An 11,609-nucleotide genomic window follows, 5' to 3' on the forward strand; every position below is an offset into this window, starting at 1 on the left:
CTGAGGTAGGTGCCCGAGCAGGAGAGCTTGAGGATCTGGGAGATTTCACAGAAGAACTGGTCCAGGGCATTGCCCTTGCACAGGGGCAGTGAAAATGTATTGGCCGTGTGCAGCAGAGCATTGAGAAACCCAGTGACCCAGGCAGCTGCTGCCATGTGGACACAAGCTCTGCTGCCCAGGAGGGTCCCGTAGTGCAGGGGTTTGCAGATGGCAACGTAGTGGTCATACGACATGATGGTGAGAAGGTAAAACTCTGCTGAAGCTAAAAATGCCAAACAGAAAGAGTTGTGTAGCACATCCTGTGTCGGAAATGACCCTGGTATCCCACAGAGAGTTGGCCGTGGACTTGGGGACAGTGATGGAGATGGAGCCCAGGTAGAGGAGGGTGAGGTTGAGCAGGAAGAAGTACATGGAGGTGTGGAGGTGCTGGTCCCAGGCTATGGTGGTGATGATGAGGCCGTTGCCCAGGAGGGCAGCCAGGTAGATGCCCAGGAAGAGCCAGAAGTGCAAGAGCTGCAGCTCCCGTGTGTCTGTGAAGGGCAAGAGGAGGAACTGGGTGATGGAGCTGCTGTTGGACATTGGCTGTCTGTGGGCATGAGGACCTGTGCAAGGAGGAAAGGACAGTGACAAGTTAGGGGAGACTTCTCTGGGGAAAATATCATGTTGTTTATCATGGAAAACCCCCTCCCTGATGGAGGGATGTTTCAGATCATTCTCTCTTTCTACCAAGTGAGAAAAAACTGTTCATCACAGCTTAAAATACAGCTTGGGCATCTGGTTTCCATGTACACAGCTCTGGGGCAAGACTCCTTGAGTTGATGTCAGAGCAAGCCCTGACCCACACAGCCCCCTTCAACCCCACAAGCTCCCTGCCTGCCCTGCCGGGGTTCACTCCTTCCACCCACAGCTGCTGCCATGAGATCTCCTGGAACAGCCCTGGGATGCAGGGACCCTGCTCTGCAGGACAGCCCTGGGCACCCCTGGGGGCTCCCCCTGCAGTCACCCTCAGCAGAAGCTGCCATCATGCCCCGTCCCTCTGACAGTGCAGCAGGGAAGCGCTGGTCTGGACCATGTTCTTGTCCTCTACATGAGAAATACTGTGAGAGAGACCTGACAGACCCTGTAAATTGTGGGATGTATCATCTTTAGGACATCCCTCCAGGAAATGCAGCTGCATTGTCCTACAGCCAGAGACTTACCATGTTAGAACTGCGAAGATTTGTCTCTCAATGAGCCCTCAACAACCAACCCCCTACATTGCCTTTCCCCTCCCTGTGCTTGGCTCTTGTGCCCTCGATGCTGCAGGCAGAGCCCTCAGCCCTGCTGCGTGTGCAGAGGAGCTGCTCCTGGGCAGAGCTGTCTCTCTGCAGCGCTGCCGCTGTCATGAGCTCCCTGTGTCCCAGGAGCCCAGCCCAGCTCAGCAGCACAGGAGCAGCCCATGATGTCCCTTTCTCTGTCCCCTCTGGGCTCCTCCTGGTGTCCCTGGGGCTCCAGGGGCACATCCTTTCAAACAAACTGAAGTAATCAGTGATATTGATTCTCTCTCCTCTGAAGAGACACATCATTGTGTTCTTTATATTAAACAAAGAATTAGTATGAGAATCAACTTTTCTTGTCCTATCATTAGACAGGACACCAGGAAGATTACAGCAAAGGATCTAATTCCTCCAAGCTGGGGGAGGAATATCTTCAGTTGAATGAGTTCAGGCATTTTATTCTGGTTTCTACTCCTAGGTCTAGAGAGACATTCATCAGTCTTTGGCCATGTCATGTCTGTGCTCTGATTCAAAGCCTTTGCACACATGAGCTCTTGGACACTTGGTACCAGGTTTCTTGTGCAGGTCAGAGCTGGGCTGGTGCCACAGCTGGGGTGGCTCAGCCCAGATGTGAGGCCATGTCCTCAGCCAGGGACCTGACTGGGGGAGCTGGAGCTGTCAGTGCTGCAGACAGAGCTGTGACACGGATGGAATGAACTGCCAGGCAGGGTGGCAGGAGTGAGTTCATCTGGTCTGCAAGGACAGCAGCCTCCAAGCACAGCAACAGCCCAGATCAGAACTCAGTCTAGATCTGTAAGGCAATTCAAGGGGCCCATAATGAGCTGTTACTAGTGCAGGAACAGTTAAAGGACAAACAAAACACTGTGTGGCCACTGATTAATTTAAGATGGTAGAAAAATGATATTCTCTGTGTCTCTTGTCCTCCACTTTCACCAGCAAGGTCTCACAGCTCTCTGTGACTGGAAGCAGAACAACAAGGAGGCAGAACAGCCAGCAGTGGATAGGGATCAAGTCAGGGGTCACTGGAACTAACACAATCCTCTCCAGTCCATGGGACAGCAGGGGCAGCATCCCAGGAGCTGGGTCAGCAGGACCATGTCACAGGGAGGCCACTCTCCACCATCTTGGAAAGCTCATGGAGACTGGGAGGACTCCCTGACCACTGGCAGCTCTCACACAGTGTGTGCACTTTTCAAAATGGCCCATGGGTGAGCAGGAGAACTAAGGGCTGTGCCCCAGAGCATGTCCACTGGGACTCCATTTCTGGGTGTCTGGAAGAGAAGGTGATGGGGTTTTGCCCAGGGCAGGTTGTGCCTGTCCATCCTCTTTGCTTTCTGTGAGGAAAGGACAGGGTTGTGGACGTGGGGTAACAACGATGGTCTGATACGTGAATGTCAGCAAGGCATTCAGTGTCATCTCCTGTAGCATTATTGTGTCCAAGGTAGGATATTATGGTCTGTGTCAGTGTGTAAATAGATGGGTAAAAAGTCAAGTGACCAAGATGTGTCTGGATAAAGCCCTGAGTAATCTGATCTGACCCTGCTTTGAGCAGGCAGTTGGTCAAGACACCTCCCAAGGTCCCATCCAGCCTGAATGACGCTGTTCTTCCTTCCCCTTCATGTTTTCAATTAAGACAAAGCTCTCAGGTTCTCTGTGACCACAGGAATAATTCACATGAGGTGCAGGGCTGCTTTACAAATGCCCCCGAGCAGTCCTGACCACAACTTTTCCATCCTTTCTCTTTTGCCCTGACCCAAGGTCTTCTTTTTTTGCTGTCCTAATGCCTCTCCAGAAAGAACAGCCTGTGTTGTTAACCCTTTCAGAGTAGGTTGCTCAAGAGGTGTCAGCATCCATGTACAGAGTCTGCACATCAGCCAGGTAGCAAATCCATCATTATAGAAAAGGAGACGAGGCACTTGACCAGCTCCTTGCACCCAGATATCAGCGTGACATGTCTGCTGAGATTGCCAGGGAACACCTGAAATCTACGTGAAGGGTATGTGAGTCCTGGTTGGGTATCCTGGCTTGTCTCCTGACCCATGTGGTGCTTCAGGCTGTGAAGAGAATCAAAACCAGCCATTGGACTGGGGTAGTTCCATTTTACACGTGTCACGCAGGGCAGATGAGGGAGCTCAGAACTCCAGACTGCGGCACTGTTGGGACTGCAGAGACTGGAAATGCAGGTGGCAGTGTGTGTCAGTGCACACACATAAGGATTCTGGCTTCCTTTGGGCCTTTGCACTGACCTGGGATCTGTTCTTTGGCCTTCTTTGTCTCAAAAAGAAACTGTTCTCCTATGCAACCTCCACATCACACCACATAAGAAATAATTTAAAGGTAGAAAAGTAATGAAAGAAGCACAATTTTGGGATAATTCTGTCCAAGAGGTGTACTCTTTAAATTATTAAAACAAAAAATAAGTGAGAGAAAAAGCATTGTTCTAAGAAATTCTTTCAAGACAAAACTGCTGAGGTGTAGTAGATGCTTGGAAAAGCAAGAATGACTGTTAGGACTAAAATTAAAGAGGTTTAGTTTATCATCATCATCAGTGAGAATGAGGAGTTCCCTGTTACTGTTACTAGTGACAGCACCACTGTTCACAAACATCCTTCAGAGCATTTCCATTTTTCCTGGGCTCCAGAGCTCATCCTGCTCGGAGTTTGACAGGATTGCTGCAAACCCCTGTGACCCAAATCTCCACAACTGTCTCTGCTCAACAGCCTTTTACCCCAGGAAGGGGAAAACTGCCAATGCAGGCACCAACCCAGTGCCCAACCTGCCTGGAGAGCCAGGACAGTTGTGCCACACAACAGCCGCCTCTGAGGGAAGCTGGAGGTGATGGAACTTAAATGGTTTCAACCCAAATCAGAGAAGGAGAAAATCATAGAATCATTGAGGCTGGAAAAGACCTTTAAGAACATGGAGTCCAACTGTAAATCTAACACTGTCAAGTCCACCACTAAACCATATCCCTAATCGCTACATCTCCACAGCTTTAAAACACCTCCTGCAATGGAAGCTCCAATCCCGAGCTGGCAGGACACCATTGGCTGCAGTTGGACATAAGATACTGGTCATGACTGTGAGTTCAGCCCTGGCTGGCAGAATGTCTCACACCCTCACTGAGGAGGGCAGGGGGCTGGGAGATGGGAGCACGTTTCAGTTTCCAGATCCCAGCACAGAGCCCAAACCATCCTGGCCTTGGACTCTGGATCCCATTTCCTGAGATGCAAAGCTGGTGAGACTTCTGTGGATAATCATGTTAAAAGGCACGAAAAGTCCTTCAAATGTGTAATTTGTTTAGGAATGTCAGTTTTATATGCTTATGTTTAAATATCTGTAAAATAGTACTCTGCATCTGTGGCAGCCCCTCTGGTATTGACAATTAAATAGGTATTTGCACTATAAGGCTCCATACCCCATCCACAAGCACACATCTAAGTGGTTCAGATGAAGGGTGGTCTGGCAAATGTCACCCTTTGTGTCCCCAGGTGATGGACACTGCTCATGTGCCTCTGCAGAGAGTGGCAGGAGCTGGATCCCCTTCTCGGGACAGACTCCTTCCAGGAGACACACCGACACAGGGGAACTCATCGGGGCTTTACGGCATTTCACTGGGCATCAGTTTTGACATATAGGGTGCTGTCCTGTGACTGCCCTTTCTGCACAAATGATCATACAAACACAACCATTTAGTAAGACATGGTCATAAAGGGCTGTTGTGGACAAGAAAGCTCACCGTGAACTGTGGAGAGAGCGAGGAAGTTTATAATAAGCAGCAGGAAGAACCAAGAAGCTCGAGGTCTCTTCTGAAGAGCGGGAGGCCTGAGCAGCCGTGATTGGCCATTGTAGGTGTGGGAGAGGGTCAGGGCATGTCAGGGAGAAGCAATGAGATGGCTGATGGCTTCAGTGAACCCTTCCAGCCATGTCTGAGCCCAGCAATGGAAAGCAGTTGATGTCTGCAGGTGGAGGAGGAACAGGAGGAAGATTTTCCTGGGAATATGGAAGGAAGAAAGGCCTCTCTTGGGCTAATCATGCATGGCAGTGCCATTTGCATGCTGTGGGCATGGCTGTGCCTGGGAGATGGGGAACGGCTGCTGCTGGGGTGGCTGTGCTCAGTCATGACCCATGAGCTGACCCTGCTCTGCTCCTCTCTTACACTGCCCACACTTGGATGGTCCTCAGGAATCATCCATGAACCTGGTAGATCCATGACCCTCCTGGAGTGATGGGTATGGATCCAAATAGGAGATTCGAGCAAGTTTGGGACTGGAACATCAAGGTGATTGGTCACCATTGCCAGGTGAATGAAAGAAGATGGATGAGTTGTGAGGAGCTCACAGGCATTTCCAACTCCACAGAAAACCAGAGCCTTGTAGTTAAAGCAACAGCACTTGACATAAAACCCACCCCCAAAACACAAAACACTCACATTGACCACAGGAAAAGCCTTGAAAAACATTGGAGAAAGATCTACCAGGTCCCAGGGGTCAGGGCTCAGCCATTCTGGTGATGAACAAGCATCAAGGGCTGACATTGCACCAGAGCCACCTCCACATGGCCCTCACCACCTGGAACCAGTGTCTCCATGTCTTTCCTTCACCAGCCTCCAGGGACAGGGACCTGCACTGGTTGTTTCCTTCACAGCTGTGTCAGTGATGGCCCTTCATGGGGTCCCAAACACCCTCAGAAACTTGGGGTTTGCTTCTGCCTTTCACTTCATTGGAGCTTTGTTCATTCTTTCAGCATCTGCAGTTCAGGCTCATGGCAGTAGAACATCAAAAATGCTCTTACAAGCTAATGCTCTGTGCATCATTTTCCTAAAGGCTTCCAGCCGGGTGTGGATTATTAGAGAGATTTTAGGAATAACCAAAGAGAGAGCACTTCCATAATAAATAGCAATAAAGCCCAATTTCTTCTATTTCCTTCCCTGCTTACCCTTCTCTCCCTTTCCAGAAAAGGTGGCATCAGCAGCCTCCAGTTCATATTGATGTGGAGCATCTCCTGATGAAGACTGAATATGTCTGAAAAGTGGGTGCCTAAATCACCATGTGAATCAGGAGATAGACACCTCAAGAGGAGTCACACTCCTCTGGACCAAGAGGTAGGTGTTTCTGGGAATCTCAGGTGCCACAGCATAGCGATACTTGTGTTCAAGGAGCTGGTCAAGTGACCCACCTCCTGGTCTATAATGGTGTCTGAGTTTGCTCAGGTCACCCCGGACTTGAGCCCCATCCACTGCTGCGTGTTCTCCAGACTCCTGCCTTCGGGAACCAAGTCCCAGGAGACCTTGCTGGTGAAGATGGAGGCAAAGAAGCCATGAAGTATCTCAGTCCTGTCTGATTCTACTCTTACGAAGTTCAGCAGCAGGCCCACATTCACCCTGTCTACTATTTTACTGTAAGGAAGCAATGTCAGCTCGTCTTGCTGCCCTCAACCTCCCCTGCATGTATCAATTCCAGGGCAGCTTTGGCATCATCACCACATCAATGGACAAGGTTTCTAAATTCCTCCTTTGCAGCTTCCCCTGCTTCCGCCTCCTGTGTGCTGCCTTTTGCCCTGCAGCTCCATCAGTTCAGACAAACACCCTAATGCGATAAATGCTTCATTTCATGGGTTCTTGAATAGATCATTCTTGTGCTTGGAGCAGCCTGTCCTGTAACGCTGATCAGATTTCCTTAGCAAATTCACCCTTCTGAGCTGCTTCCCATGGCACTACCTGAATCAGTCCCCCAGTATGTCAAAGTCTTCTCCTCTGGACTCCACCAGCCTGTGCTCTGCTGCTGGCCTTCCTCCCTCCCCTCTGGTGACTGGGACCCCACTGTGTCCTGCTCATGACAGCCAAGGTGGACACTGATGTTCACATCCCTCACCAGCTCTTCCTTGATTCCCAGTTCCAGATCCAGGTGAGCATCACCCTTGTTGCCCACCAAGCAGACATGTTAAGAAGTTGGCCCAAGATCCTTTGGACTGTTGGCACCTGTATCTTTGCCTGGCCAGTGGATGTCAGGGCAATTACAGTTCCCCATAGGAACCTTCTCATTGACTGGAAACTTCCCCACGTTGTTTACAGAAGACATTTTCCATTTCTTCTCCATGACCAAGTAGTTTGTAACATCCAACATGTTGTCAGCATGTACTGTGTTTACATGGCAAAGTCTTGGAACTGAGGGTGAGTGTGGGTGTGCTACAGTTGTCTCCTTTCTGAGAAGACAACAGGAGTTTGATCAACGTCAGACAAAGCCAATTTCAGCTGCTCCAAGTTGGACCCATTCCTTGCCAAATCTGAGCCACTCAGTGATGCTGGCAGCACCTCTGGGATATTGTATTTGAGAAAGGATAAAAAACACTGCACAACAGCAGGTGGGAGAGAGGAGGGAGGAGATGTGAGAGAAAAGCACTGCAGATGCCAAGGTCATATCCCATAGGACCCAAGCAGGTCTCTCAGTAGGCCAAATCCTGCTCTTCTGAAATCCTGCTCTTGGCCTTGTTCTCATCTCCCAGGAGCCTCAGCTCCACTTTCCCATCCCTGACTGTTCCATCCTGACCAACTCTTTCTGGTTTGTAAGTGTGAAGTACCACAGGGCACCTCACCCCACTGACTCCTCAGTCACCCGTGTCAGGAAGATGTTGTCAATGGGCTCCAAAACCCTCCTGGATGGCTGGTTCCTTGCAGATATTGGGATATCTCAGGTCTGCCACAAGGACACAGCCTGGAAACATGAGGCTTCTTTCATTTGTCTGAAGGAGGGCTCATCTCATTCCTATTCCTCGTCAGTGGGCCTGTAGCTGATGTCCAGTCACCACAACATTGCCCATGTTGTTCTGCCCTCTCATGCTGACTCCTCAACGTTCAGCTGACATTGTCTGTCCCCAGGCAGAGCTCCACACATTCCTTCTGGTCTACCATATGAAGGGAAACTTCCCCTCTAAGTCTAGAGCTCTGGCATTATAAGTACCAGACCTCCAAGGCCCCACAGTTTCTCCAGTAGGGGCTATTTATAGTGTCCTGCAGCTCCTCATGCTGTTACCTTGGGAGAGAAACCCTTATCAGGATAAGCCATCTGTGTGCAAACATTAACAGCTCAGCAAATGGAGCTGCAGTCCAGGAAGAGTCACAATGTTGAGGAAATCTGGGATTCACCCAGGTTAGGGTTTGATAAGGGGAAGTGACCAGTTCTGTATTGGCACAGGAGAATAACCCCGTCCACCAGGACAGAGCAGGACCTGACACGCTGAGCAGTGATCCTGAGGAGAAGGGCCTGGGCACTACAAGGTCCCCACACCAGCCCGTGGTGCACGCTCACCATGAACAAGGCAGCTGCACACGGGGCTGCATGAGGAGGAGCGTGGGGACCCAGACACCTGCAGTTCTCATCCCATTCGGTTCAGCACTGGTGTGACCCACACACACGGGTGTGTGCCAGTGTGCGGCTTCCCAGTCTGGAGCAGCAGGGAGGAACTGCAGAGTGCAGGGCTGTGCCAAGGCAGGTTCAGCACCTTGTGCACATGGTGTGGGGTGCTGAGGGACCTGGGCTGCTTTGGCCCAGCAGCGCTGGGGAGGCTGCAGCAGTGCAGGAGTAGCCTGAGAGTGCTTGAAGGGCGGTTTCAGAGGTGATGGAGGTTTCTTTATAGTGGGAAAGAGCATGAGAAAGAAATAATGGCCCAAAGTGCAGCTGGGGAGGTCCAGGCTGGCCATGAGCAGAAAGGAATGTGATGGAAGGGCAGTGCTGTGGTGGAGCAGGTCAGCAGAGGGAGTCTGCATCAGCCCAAGGCTTTGTGCTTCAAGGACCAACTGGGGAGGATGGAGAGATCTCAGCAAAGGAAGGAAGATGCTCAGACAGGAGCAAGGTGGGGCAGCAGGGGGGATGTCTCCAGCCTGCAGGGACAGAGGTGCAGGGGATGCCACAGCACAGGACAGGCTGTCGTGGAGATGATCATGGGATGTAAAGAGGCTGAAAGCCCCACCAGACATGAGCTCCTTCTCCCCTTGGCTGTGGCTGTTGTCTGCACCTCTGATGCCTGTGAGGAGACACCTTGTCCTTGCAGCACAGGGGCCTCATGGCCTCCTTGTCCCCAGCCAGGAACCTGGGAGGTGTGGGACCATAGTCCTGCCCTTGGCCTTGCACAGCCCCACATCACACTGTCCCAGGAAGGGCCCTGGGCAACGTGGGAGGGACAGGATCTGCCTTCCCAGGGCTGGGGTCAGGGGTTTACCCTTTGGTTAATGAAACACATCCAGGTTTACTGATCATCAGAAACACCTTCACCTTGCTATTCCTGACCTCTCATCTCTAACCTGACCTCAGTTCCACAGTAACCCGACCTACAGTTCCTCAGTAGTGTTCCTCAGGGGGACCCATTAACATTACAAGAGACTTTGGAGTTTGCATCTGAGTTTGACTTCTTGAGAGGTTTCTTCATCTTCACCTCAGGACCTGAGGTCCATGGACTCAGCACCAAACCCACCAAAGGGGTCATTAAAGTGCCTTGGGCTGCTCCTGTGCTGCTGAGCTGGGCTGGGCTCCTGGGACACAGGGAGCTCATGGCAAGTGGTCATGATAAAGAACATATTTATATTCCTCAGAGAAGACTCCCCTAACATGTCACTGACTTTCCTCCTTGCACAGGTCCTCATGCCCACAGGCAGCAAATGTCCAACAGCAGTTCCATCACCCAGTTCCTCCTCCTGCCGTTCACAGACACATGGGAGCTGCAGCTCTTACACTTCTGGCTCTTCCTGGGCATCTACCTGGCTGCCCTCCTGGGCAACGGCCTCACCATCACCACCATAGCCTGGGACCAGCACCTCCACACCCCCATGTACTTCTTCCTGCTAAACCTCTCCCTCATTGACCTGGGCTCCATCTCCACCATTCTCCCCAAATCATGACCAACTCTGTGGGACACCAGAGTCATTACCTATGCAGGGTCTGCTACACAACTCTTTCTGTTTGTCTTTTTAGCTTTAGCAGGATATTTTCTCCTCACAGTGATGTCCTACGACCGCTACGTTGCCATTTGCAAACCACTGCACTACGGGACCCTCCTGGGCAGCAGAGCTTGTGTCCACATGGCAGCAGCTGCCTGGGCCACTGGGTTTCTCAATGCTCTGCTGCACACGGCCAATACATTTTCACTGCCCCTGTGCAAGGGCAATGCCCTGGGCCAGTTCTTCTGTGAAATCCCCCAGATCCTCAGGCTCTCCTGCTCGGGCACCTGCCTCAGGGAACTTGGGCTTATTGTGTTTAGTGTCTGTGTAATTTCTAAGTGTTTTGTGTTCATTGTGGTGTCCTATGTGCAGATCTTGAAGGGCCGTGCTGAGGATCCCCTCTGAGCAGGGATGGCACAAAGCCGTTTCCACCTGCCTCCCTCACCTGGCTGTGGTCTCCCTGTTTGTCAGCACTGGTTGTTTGCCTACCTGAAGCCTCCCTCCATCTCCTCCCCATCCCTGGACCTGTTGGTGTCTGTTCTTTACTCGGTGGTGCCTCCAGCAGTAAACCCCCTCATCTACAGCATGAGGAACCAGGAGCTCAAGGAGTCCATTAGGAAAGGGATTTCATGGATGTTTGTTGATGCTGATAAACTTTCAATGACTCTACACAAATGACTTCTACTGTATCCCAATGCAGTCCTGTACTCTATTGATTGTTTTATCCTCTTTATTTTCTTTCATTGCCTCTCTGTAATAAAATGATCTCTTTCCCTTGAATTTCCTCTAGATTTGGCTGTTGTTTTAAAGCTGATATCAACAACAAGCCCAGGAGTCTCACTCCAAAAACAGCCAGAGAAAAATCCTCTTTGTCACACTGAAACAGGTATCTGCAGGGAAACAAAGATGGACACAGATAATCTGACACAGACCAGCTCCAACAGGCAACAGCACCTTCACATCCACCACTCCAACAGCAGCACTTACACAACCATGAGCAACAGTACTGACCGTGTCCAGTTCTCCCTGATCTGGTGTGAAGGTTGCATTAGTGGTCTGTACATCCCAGTCTCACAGTCTCACACACGCTCCTGTGGTCCCTCCAGTGTGGACCTGGGGTTTGGGTCAGCCCAGACTAAGAGATATTACACATTTAGCCATCCTAATCCTGGGTTTCTCCAGATCCTGGGCCCTCCTCCTTCTTGCTAGCCTCTTAGAATTGACCAAGAAGATGTGTGCATACCATCACCCCCAAACGCACACACTCTAGTGAGCCCACTCACACAGCAAAGAGCCAGGAGCAGTTTAATTAGTTCTGTAGTTTAACCCTGACAGGCAGCTCAGCACCACACAGTCTTTCACTTACTGCCCCACAGCAGGATGACGCAGAGGATCAGAAA

General features: G+C 51.0%; 1 pseudogene across 1 annotated transcript; it reads left to right on the forward strand.

The window, feature by feature from the left end:
• Positions 1-8,397: 8,397 nt before the first annotated feature.
• On the forward strand, positions 8,398-10,887 carry LOC308043849 (olfactory receptor 14J1-like; annotated as a pseudogene). The gene is made up of 3 exons: positions 8,398-8,425; positions 9,980-10,158; positions 10,549-10,887. The product of its transcript is annotated as an olfactory receptor 14J1-like (transcript).
• The last annotated feature ends 722 nt before the right edge of the window (positions 10,888-11,609 follow it).

This window comes from Nesoenas mayeri (assembly GCF_963082525.1).
Source record: "Nesoenas mayeri genome assembly, chromosome: 9".
In the NCBI taxonomy this organism is placed as follows: Eukaryota; Metazoa; Chordata; class Aves; order Columbiformes; family Columbidae; genus Nesoenas; species Nesoenas mayeri.